The sequence below is a fragment of the Tupaia chinensis genome, unplaced genomic scaffold (assembly GCF_000334495.1).
Source record: "Tupaia chinensis unplaced genomic scaffold, TupChi_1.0 Scaffold000023_1, whole genome shotgun sequence".
NCBI classification, from domain to species: Eukaryota; Metazoa; Chordata; class Mammalia; order Scandentia; family Tupaiidae; genus Tupaia; species Tupaia belangeri.
The window spans coordinates 2,647,300-2,657,754 of record NW_006159453.1 but is presented as its reverse complement, the minus strand read 5'-3'; the positions used below and the strand labels follow the sequence as shown (position 1 = coordinate 2,657,754).

At 43.8% G+C, this 10,455-nt stretch overlaps 1 pseudogene; it reads right to left on the bottom strand.

Annotated features, from left to right (window-relative positions):
* Positions 1–6,956: 6,956 nt before the first annotated feature.
* Positions 6,957–8,478, bottom strand: LOC102474719 (keratin, type I cytoskeletal 18-like; annotated as a pseudogene).
* Positions 8,479–10,455: the final 1,977 nt, after the last annotated feature.

Sequence of the window (10,455 nt, the reverse complement as noted above, 5' to 3'; positions counted from 1 at the left end):
CAACCTCTGCCCACCTCTCACGACCCTGGTATAAATTGGGATGTAGGAAAGAGTTAAATACCTCCAAAGGGCTTGGACTTGGCACAGAGGCCGAAACTTTCCACAGAGAGGTGGTGGTCCGGCCTGTGGAGACGCGTGGTGATTTATTGGTTAGGTCTGCTTTGCAAAACCCTGACCACAGGGGTCTGTGTGACCTGAGCCTTTCTCTTTGCCTCCATAGTGACGTGCCTGCAGTGTCAGCTGTTCAGGAAGCAGTGCTCTGTGAAGGAAGGCACACTGACCCAATTTCCTGTCTTGCCTCTCCCTCTGGTAAGATGAGAGATTTTGCACATGTCAGGTCATTTCTGTCAATTTTAGTTTCCTTATCTCCCTAAATAAGGGCAGACCAGATACTCATATGTGGGCATGGTGGTTTAGCTCTTACTCTCCCTGTGGATTCCACTAAACAGGAATCCTGACCCTACTCAGGGGGCAGCAAATGGAGACTGAAAAGGAGAAAGGGCTTGTTCGAAGTCACAGGGCTGTCGTGGAACCCAGGCCTGCCTCATCTAGTGCCGTGTATTACGTCGCTGTGCTTGCCCTGTCTGCCTCAAAGGGCAGCGAAAGAGAGTGTGGGTGGGAAAGTCTTGGTACGTGTGGTGACTTGAAAGCACGATGCCACATCCTCATCAGGTAGGCCAGATCGTCAGTGGGAGTCTATTTATGGAGAGCTATGGTTCGACTTTGGACTGACATGCCACCGTAATTAGAGAGAAGAATGCTCCGGAGTTATATCTGCCTAGCATGCTGAGAGCTCTTCCGTGCATTACAGGGAAAATGTATATATATTTTTTTCATTATTACGTTGTGGTCATCATGTTTGTTTTTGTAGGAGGCCAAAATATGCTGCCCCAAAATATACTTCTTTGACATTAAAAAAAAAATTTTTTTAGCTCTTTCATAAACAAGAAAGAGAGTAAAAATGGGAGAGAGCCCACAAAAGAGTATGCAGAAGAGAGAGAGAGATACAGGTGCCCCCTTGAGAAGACCTTTCCAAGTGGAGATCCCCTTCCCCGCCCCCAGGCAGAGAGGATCATGGGTGTACACACCTGATGAGTTTCAGGCCGACTCAGGACACAAACCCCGGTCAACCACACTACTCCAGCAGCCCAGTTCGGTGTCCCACTTCCTGTACCATTGCTGGCTGGGCCTCTGGCATATTTCCAGGGGCTTTAGACACAGGATGGGCTCTTAAAAAAAGACTAACATTTTTCTTTTAAAAATTATGTCTAAAGTAAATGGGCTTCCCCTGAGCTACACCTCCCCTGCCTACATACAGGAAGAGAGAAATTAGAGACCTAACACGGCCCAGAAAAGGAGAGCAGTCTTGACGTGTTCTCCCCTCACCGTTCATAGCTTAACCTCCAAGTGTCTATTCTTTTTTATTTAAAAGGAATTATTTATTTAATTTTATGTATTAATTATTATTATTTTAATTTGATCAGAGAGAGAGAGAGAAAGGGAACGTGAGAAAGTAAGTCTCCAGGTCTGGGACTGAAGCTGCAGTCGGCCACGTGGGACTTCAATGCCTTTACCACCATACCACTTGCTGGTTCCCCAAGTCTCTGTTCTTCTTTGTACTATATAAAACTTTCAGTCACCTGGCCTCCTTCGAGTCTCGCATTTTATGTGACATCTACACACATAAATGAACATAAGTAAATTATTAATATTGGGACCAGCAGTTAGCGTTAATGGCTTTGTCGCTGGAGTCCCATGTATTCGACCACGGTTTGAGTCCCAGACCCGGTGGCTTAAACTCACGCTGGACGCATGTGCATGCATGCCGAAGATCCTGAGAGGAGAATGGAGAAGGGATTGCAGCATGGCCATCCCCCCTGGGGGGTGATTTCTCACTTTCTGTCTCTCTGTCTCTGTCTTTCTGGCAAGCGCACATGCCCTATAGTAAAAAGACCTCTCAAAATAAATAAATAAATTAGTAATATTAATACTTTTGTGGTTAATCTTTTTGTCAGTTTATTTCTTTTTAAAAATATTTAATTTTATTAACTATTATTAGTGGTACAATTCAATTTGAGCAGAAGAGAGAGAGAGAGAAAGCAAGCTACCAGCTCTGGGACTTGAATCATAGTTGGCCCTGTAGGAATCCAGAGTCTTAACCACCATGCCACCTGCCAGTCCCAGTCAGTTTATTTCTTAGACTAAAAATCATCCAACTTTGGACCAATAGGAAGCATTGTGGTTAAGGCACTGAACTCCCACATGGCCAACTGCGGTTCAGTCCCAGACCTGGTGGCTTGAAAATCACACTGGGCACGTGTGCATGCATGCCCAAAATCCCAGGAGGAGAATGGAGGAGAAGGGATTACAGAGTGGCCATCTGCCCAGGGGTGCTTTCTCACATTCCCTCTCAGCGTCTCTTTCTGCCAAGCACACATGCCCTATGAAAAAAAAAGAAAGAAAGAAAGAAAAAGAAAAACAAAGAAAGAAAAATCCAACCTTTAGAGGAAAGGGAGAAGTTTTTAAATGTTCCTATAGTTATGGTGAGCCAGACAGGAGACACAAAGATATTCTACTCACTCTGGGACCCATAGGTGGAATCTTAGGTGAACCAGCAGAAACCAGCAAAAAAAAAAAAAAAATTTCTTACCAAAGTCAACCTCTCCCAGATCCCTACCTGGAATGCTTTGAAGAGGAAGGTAAAAGTCTTCCTTACTTCTTGCTTTCCACATTCAAACTGACAGATTAAAAAATTTGTGGGACCAGCACTTGGCTTAATGGCTATGTCGCTGGACTCCCATGTAGTCGACCACAGTTTGAGTCCTGGACCCGGTGGCTTAAACTCACACCAGATGCAAGTGCATGTGTGCCCAAGATTCCTGAGAGGAGAATGGAGAAGGGATTACGGTGTGACCATTCTCTCTGGGGGGTGATTTCTTGCTTTCTGTCTCTCTGTCTCTCTGTCTTTCTGGTGAGCGCATGTGCCCTATAGCTAGCAAAAAAACCTCTCCAAGAAAAAAATAATGTAAAAATTAGGTGTTTGAATTTATGACTTTTGTGGATTTGTTTCAGTTTGTCAGAGATGGGCTTTGGTTTTTTTGCCGTCTTTTCAGAGCATTTGTTATAGGGAGGAAAATCATAAGAGTCTCCCTTTGTCTTGTCTTTATGTCTTGAGAAGCTTGGCTTTGTAACCAATGAACTAATTCTCTAGTTCCTGCCACCCCAGGGAGCACAATGTGCCAGCCCTGGGTGAGTGGCTAGCCTGCCTAACATTCCGAAATGTCTGTTTGTCCAAATGTGCCAGCTCTCACGGGAGTTTGTCTTGATTGTTTCAATCTCTGAGGCCTTGTTAACAATAAGGGTCTTTGGCTCTTTTAGCCTGTCTTTGAAAAAAAGACTTTAGATCTTGAGAGTGATTGCATTTTTGCACCCTCTTTGTGGGCATAATTCTTTTTAAAAAGTTAATGTTTTAGCTTTTTCTACATTTTTAACACATTCCAATCCCTGAAAGTGCTCACCTTCCCCTAATTAATAACTAAAATTTAGGATTTTGGTGGTCAGCAGATGGCGTGGTAGTTAAGGCACTGGATTCTCACATGGCTGACCACCTGGTGGCTTGCTTTCTCACTCTCCCTCTCTCTCTCTGTCTCTGGTCAAAATGAAAAATAATAATAATAAATAAAATTAATTTTATTTATTATTGTTTATTTGTTTTTATGTATTTATTATTATTTTTTTTTAATTGACCAGAGAGAGACTGAGAGAGAAAGTGAGAAAGCAAGCTGTCAGGTCTGGGATTCGAACCACAGTCAGCCATGTGGCAGTCCAGTGCTCTTAATGACCACCCCCCTTGCTGGCCCCCAAGAGTTGCTTCTTAAAGATAGATCCGAGGATGGAAAAGGTAATGGTGGTTAAAGGGAACATTTTTTGTTCTGCTTCGTATCTTTAACAAACTGGGTAAGCCAAATGTCCCTGTTTATTTTACAGCTGTAAACTCTTGGTAGTGGGAAAACAGTTGTTCTTAATTTTATTACTGTTATTTTAACTTTGCAAATTTTAAATTTACAAAATTTATTGTTCAAAATAAAGATAAAAAGAAACTAAAAGACTGAGAGCTTAGCAGCAACTTCCAGTAAATTGTTTAAAGTGGTGATAGAAAGAGCTTCCGGCTCTGTTGGTGGGTGTCACTCTGTAAGCTCTCCCTCTCAGGCTGTGTCCCAGAGGGCTTTCGGTGTGCTGTGCGCTGGCATCCGAGGAAGTGCAGCTGTTAAGCACTCAGTCGCCTGTCAGGATCTTGGGCAAGCACACACCCATGCCCGTTGTGAGTTTTAAGCTGCCAGGTCTGGAACTTGAACTGCAGTCGACTATATGGGAGTCCAGCAACGTAACCATTATGCCATCTGTTATTTTTTTTTTTAATAATGATTTATGAGGATAATATACAGTCCCATAAATAATTCTTTTAAATTTTTTAAGGTTTTTTTTTTTTTTTAATTGCCAGAGGATGACACATATACTTATCAGAAAGAGACACAAAAAGAGAGCTAGAGAAAGAGAGAGCACCCCATTAGGGGTGAGGTCACACCACAGTTCCTTCTCCTCCAGTTCTTTCCCATCAAGATTTTGTGCACTCAGACACACACTCCTGGAGTGTTTCTCAAGCTGCTAAGACTGGGATTTGAAACTTGGCTGTCCATATGGAATCCAGCTCCCTTAACCACTAGGTTACGGGACTAACCTGAGGACATAATTCTTAAATGTGGTTATAAACCATAAAGAGGCTTTCTGGTTTTCAAGTCATGTTTGAAAGGTATATACTTTAGAAATTTGAACTTTGATAGCCAATGGACTTTTATATCCATATGATATTTTAGAAAGCTCTCAAACTTAACCAGCTTTTTTTTTCCTAGTCCCTTGGAAATGTAAATCTTGCCATGTCTTTGAAATGTAAATATCCAGTAGTTAGACAGCATTTGAGCAGAGGTTGGATTTAAAGCAAAGTTAAAGCCCTTTAACAATCAGCTCTAAATTTGGAACAGAGAAATCTTTTGATTTCCATCTTAGTCAGAAATCTCCTGATATTAAAACAAAAACAAGAACAAATCAGGTTAAAGATAGTACAGCTGGACGGCATCTCTATGGTTTTCCCTTAGAATGGGGCAAACTGGGCTGGAGAAACACACCTCTAGCCACTGCTGCTGGCCTGGCCCTTTGGGTCCCTGCAGTGGCCCCTTCTGCTTGCACAGACTCAGTAGATTCTTTTAAGCGGGGAGAGAAACATTTCACAAAAATCAGTTTAAACTGTATTCTGTTGGTTTGCATTCTGTCTTCTTGCCTAAGTTGAAGGGAACTATTAATATATGCTCAGAAAAGAAGAAACCAGTGCATTAAAAACAGCTCTATTTTGAGGCCTAGCTGTTCTCTCTCCGATCCTATTACTTCCCTGGAACTAGTCAGTTGACTGAATCCTTTCTCTTGAACCCATGCTGACTTGATTTTCATTGACCTCTTTTGAGTAGAATTAAAAGCTCCCTAAATAGTCTCCTAAGACCTTACCTTTCCATTTGTTTCTGCCCCTCTTGCCTCCTTTTGTCACCGTGGATCTTATGTCCCCCTTCAAGCCCCTACTTCCTCCATTTGGTGGTCAATGAATAGAGGAAATACTGGTAAAGGTCAACCGATACTAGTCGAAGGATACTGAATGGGAACATCAGGGTTCCAGCTACCACGCATAGGGATCTAAGCAGACTTCTGGTGACCCTAAGACACACCCAAAGAATAAATCAAAGAACAAAAAACCACCGATCCCCCCTTTGGGTCCTCTGTCATACTCATGGACCCCCAAAGTCATGGGCAGGTTCTGCTCAGGCATTTAACTCTCTGATCTCTTTGGCTTTGCAGACCCCAAGGGTTACTTTATACAATGTAAGGACGCTTGACCTTTGGCTATGGGAATTAATGAATCTCTAGCACAAGCTGCAAATGTAAGGTAACTGACAGTGGCTGCAGTCAAGGACAGGTACTCCAGAGCAAGCTCCAGTTTCCTGTCCTTTTGCCAGAGATGTCTCACTGGGTCACACAGAAACTGACAGTAAATGGCAATTTGCTACAAGAAAAGTTATTGGTTAAACTAGTTGAGAAAAATCTCAGGACTAAAGTCACCAATCTAACTACTCTGAGCTGGTTTCTTCCTATAATTTTACATTACATGGCATTCATGGTCTTCCTTCTTTTGTGTTTTACCTAATTAAACACCCCAAACTCCTTGATAAAGATTAGTGCTCTTTGGGTCTTTAAGATGCAAATTTCCCATGCTGTTTTCTCTAGAACTTAATAGAGGACCCTAGCTATGTGTGACAAGTCAATTAACTCCTTCCATTTACAGAGACACAATTTAATTTTTTTTTTTTCTTTTCTAGAGGGCACCTGCTCTCATCTTGCCAGAGAAAGAGACAGGCTGGAGAAGTGGGAGGGTGGAGAAGCACCCCACCACCACCATTGGGAATGGTCACACTGAAATCCCTTCTCCTCCACCTCTTTGTCCTTTCAGAATTTTGGGCAAGCACATGCAGTTGCCTGATATGTTTTGTAAGCCACCGGGTCTGGGACTTGAATTGCGTATCAGTCATGTTAGATCCCGCTGCCTTAAACACCAGGCCATGGGCTGGCCTCTAACTGTCTTTCTATTTTTAGGTTAATTTTTTTACTGTATTTTATTTTAGGTTTTTGCCACAGGGTTTGTGTGCTCACCAGCGAGAGACAGAGGAGAAAGAAATCACTATCACCCCCCAGGGGAATGGCCATGCCACAGCCCTTCTCCTCCAGTTTCCTCTCGGGATTTTGGGCATGCACACACACATACCTAGCATGATTCTTTTTTTTTTTTTTGACATGTAATGACCTCTGTATCTTTTATTGGCCTCTTGCTTCCCCAAGGGTACCCTGCTTCTGCTGTCTCAATGACTCAGAACTTTGGTGTCAGTGGTCTCAGACACCACCTTGCCACCTACCAGCCTGCAAGTGGTGGTCTTCTGGATAGTCTGCATGGAGTGGCTGCTGTCCAGGGTGTCACTGAGACTGAAATCCTCACCACCTTCCAGCAGGCGATGGTAGATGGCGGTCTCAGTCTCCAGCTTGACCTTGATGTTCAGCTAGGCCTTGTAGTCCTGGGCCTGGTACTGCCCGTCTGTGCCAGCTCTGACTCCAGGTGCAACAGGACTCCACTGAGCTGCTCGAGCTTTTTTTTGCTCGAGCGACACGACGTAGCAGGCTTCCCCCTCCCTCAGGCTGCTCTCCAGGCAGGCCTTCAGATTGCTCACTGGGTCCAGGTCCATCTCCAAGGACTGGACCGTGCCACTCAGCTCCATGAGTGTCTACTCTGCAGCTCCAACCTCGGCAAACTGCGAGATGACCACTGTGGTACTCCCCACAGTCGTCTGGGATCAGCATTTTTCCAGCTTCTCTCTGTTCTTCTGAGCCAGCTCATCATACTGGGCCTGGATATCTGCCATGATCTTGCTGAGGTCTTGAGATTCAGGAGCATCCACTTCCATTGTCAACCCAGAGCTGGCAGTCTGGGCGTGTAGGCCATTGACTTCCTCCTTATGGTGCTTCTTATGAAGAGCAGCTCCTCCTTGGATCTCCGTCTCTAGGTGCAGCTGAATGACATTGGTGTCATCAATGACCTTGTGGAGTCCATGGATGTCACTCTCCCCAGACTGACACATGGCCAGCTCTGTCTTACAGTTGACTCTGAAGTCATCAGCAACAAGACGGGCATTGTCTACCTGTAGAACAATGCAGTATTGTCCACAGGGTTTGCAAAGACCTGTGCCCTCAGCTCTCTGATGATCTTTTTTCTTTTAAAGAATTATTTTTAAAATTAATTTTATTTATTCATTCATTTATTTTAATTTGACCAAAGAGAGACACAGAGAAAGAGAGAGAGAGAAAGGGAGAGAGAGAGAAACTGAGAAAGCAAGCTACCAGATCCAGGACTTGAACCGTGGTGGTCCATGTAGGAGTGTCCAGCACCTTAACCACCATACCACCTGCTGGCCCTCTTTGATGATCTTGAAGTAATACCTCCAATCTCTGACCTGGGGCCCCTTCTTTTCCTGTATTCCTGGATTTTGTTCTCCAGCTTCTGGTTATCAGTCTCCAGGTTCCTTACTCTGTCCAGGTAGGAGACCAGGCGGTCATTCAGGTCTTGCATTCAGGTCATTCAGGTCTCCTTCTTGCCCTGGATGCTCTCCATTCCTGCCAACCCCCTGGCCATCCCTGCTGCCAGGCTCCCAGCCCCCTAGCTGCCCAGGATACTGCTGGTGTACTGCCCAGAGATCCGGGAGCTTGAGTACCTAGTGCCTATATAGATGCTGGCGGTGCTGGTTGCTGGCTGAACTGGTGGCTGGGCATTTGGATGGAGCCCAGGGACTGGTAGCAGGTTGAGAAGGTAATAGAGTGGGTGGTGAAGCTCATGCGGTATGGAGAGGTAAGTGAGAGGCTGAGAATCAGGTTCAAGCCACACCCTAGCGAGATTCTTAAGCTACCTGGTCCAGGACTCCATCTGTTGAGTTGGCCATGTGGAAATTCAGTGTTTTAACCATGACACCACCTGTTGGCCCATAAAGTAAATATATATATATATACACATACATACATATATATAAAAATAATTATTTTATTTATTATTTATTTATTTATTTTTTTTTTTTTTTGGAGAGGTTTTTGCTATAGGGCGTGTGCGCTCGCCAGACAGAGAGAGAGAGAGACATAGAGACAGGAAGTGAGAAATCACCCCCCAGGGGGGATGGCCATGCCGCAATCCCTTCTCCTCCATTCTCCTCTCAGGGATCTTGGGCACGTACGCACACATGCCTGGCATGAGTTTTACGTCACTGGGTCCAGGACGCGAACCGTGGTCGACCACGTGGGAGTCCAGCGACATAGCCATTACGCTAACTGCTGGTTCCCATTATTATTTATTTTTAAAATTTTGACTAGCGAGAGAGAGAGAGAAAGGGAAAGTGAGAAAGCAAGCCACCAGGTTCGGGACTTGAACCATAGCTGGCCATGTGGGAGTCCAGTATCTTAACCACCACACCCCCTGCCAGCCCCCATAAAGTACATTTTTGAGAAAAGAATTGAAATATTTACTTTCCTCCCTTCTTGATTCCTTCAGAATTTGGAAACTATTTATGGGTATTCTTATTTTAGCACAGCAGAGTTATTTGCATTCGCTGAAGAATCTGCTCTCTCATAACAAGAAAATTGGAAACACTGGTTAGAGTTACCAAGACTTTAGCTGTGGTATGTTTTCAGATGTGAGCGGACAGCCAAGGAACTTAAACTTTATGGATGCCGCTAGAAACTCTTGGAAAGCTGACCTGTGACCTTGAGTAAATGGTTCTCCTGGCTGCCTAACAGGTAAGTGAGTATCAGTCCCTGACAGGTCCAAAACCCTTGATGAATTTTGGAAACCCAATTTACCCAACTTGTACAGGTACTGTGGGCATAGTCTGATGGTGACTCTCTGGCATGGCCCCCCTAACCTTTGATAGCTTTTTAAAAGTCCATTGTGAGGTTCCTTCCAAAAAGGTTTCTGCAAAGCCAATTTTAAAAATAAGCCTCTATGTACTTATGCAAATAATCAGGTTGAAGTAATGATACTTAAGCAAATAATCAGGTTGAATTAATGATACTAAATTTATGAACAAGTTAGATCTACTGTAGTCATATTTGGTAAAAAGTAGGGACCAGAGAGAAAAATTTTGCTTCAGAAGAAAACTATAGTGTACTTATTAGTTTCTAACTCATAGCTTTGAAGATTATGTTATTTAAACTAGATCTTGAATTTTTAGATTCATCCAGTATTGGATCTCGAGTTTCCAGACTAATGTTTTCAGATTTTTCTTTCATTTTTCTGACCCGGAAGCACCAAAATCTACACTACCTTTTTTCCCCGAGGCCCTACTAACTGAAGCTGCTCAACTCGGCTTTGAAGAAAAATCATTACAACAGCTTACATTAGGACAACCTTGTGACATGAAAACTGCAGAACAGGAAAATTTGGCAGATCGCTTCAGCCTGCTCATTTCCACTTTACCTAACAGTGATTCAAGTTCACCATTTGAAATATTCTTGTTTTACTGCCCTCCAGACTCACAAACTGGTTTATAGACTGTTCTAAAGATTAACTTTTCTTTTTTTGGGGGAGGGGGGGGAGAGGTTTTTGATAGGGTGCATGTGCTTGCCAGAAAGACAGAGAAAAAGAGAGAGAAAGAGAGAAATCTCTGCCCCAGGGGGGATGGCCACACCACAATCCCTTCTCCTCCATTCTCCTCTTGGGATCTTGGGCATGCACACAGGCTTAGTGTGAGTTTAAGCCACAGAGTCCAGGACTCGAACCGTGATCGACTACATGGGAGTCCAGCGACACAGTCATTACGCCAACTA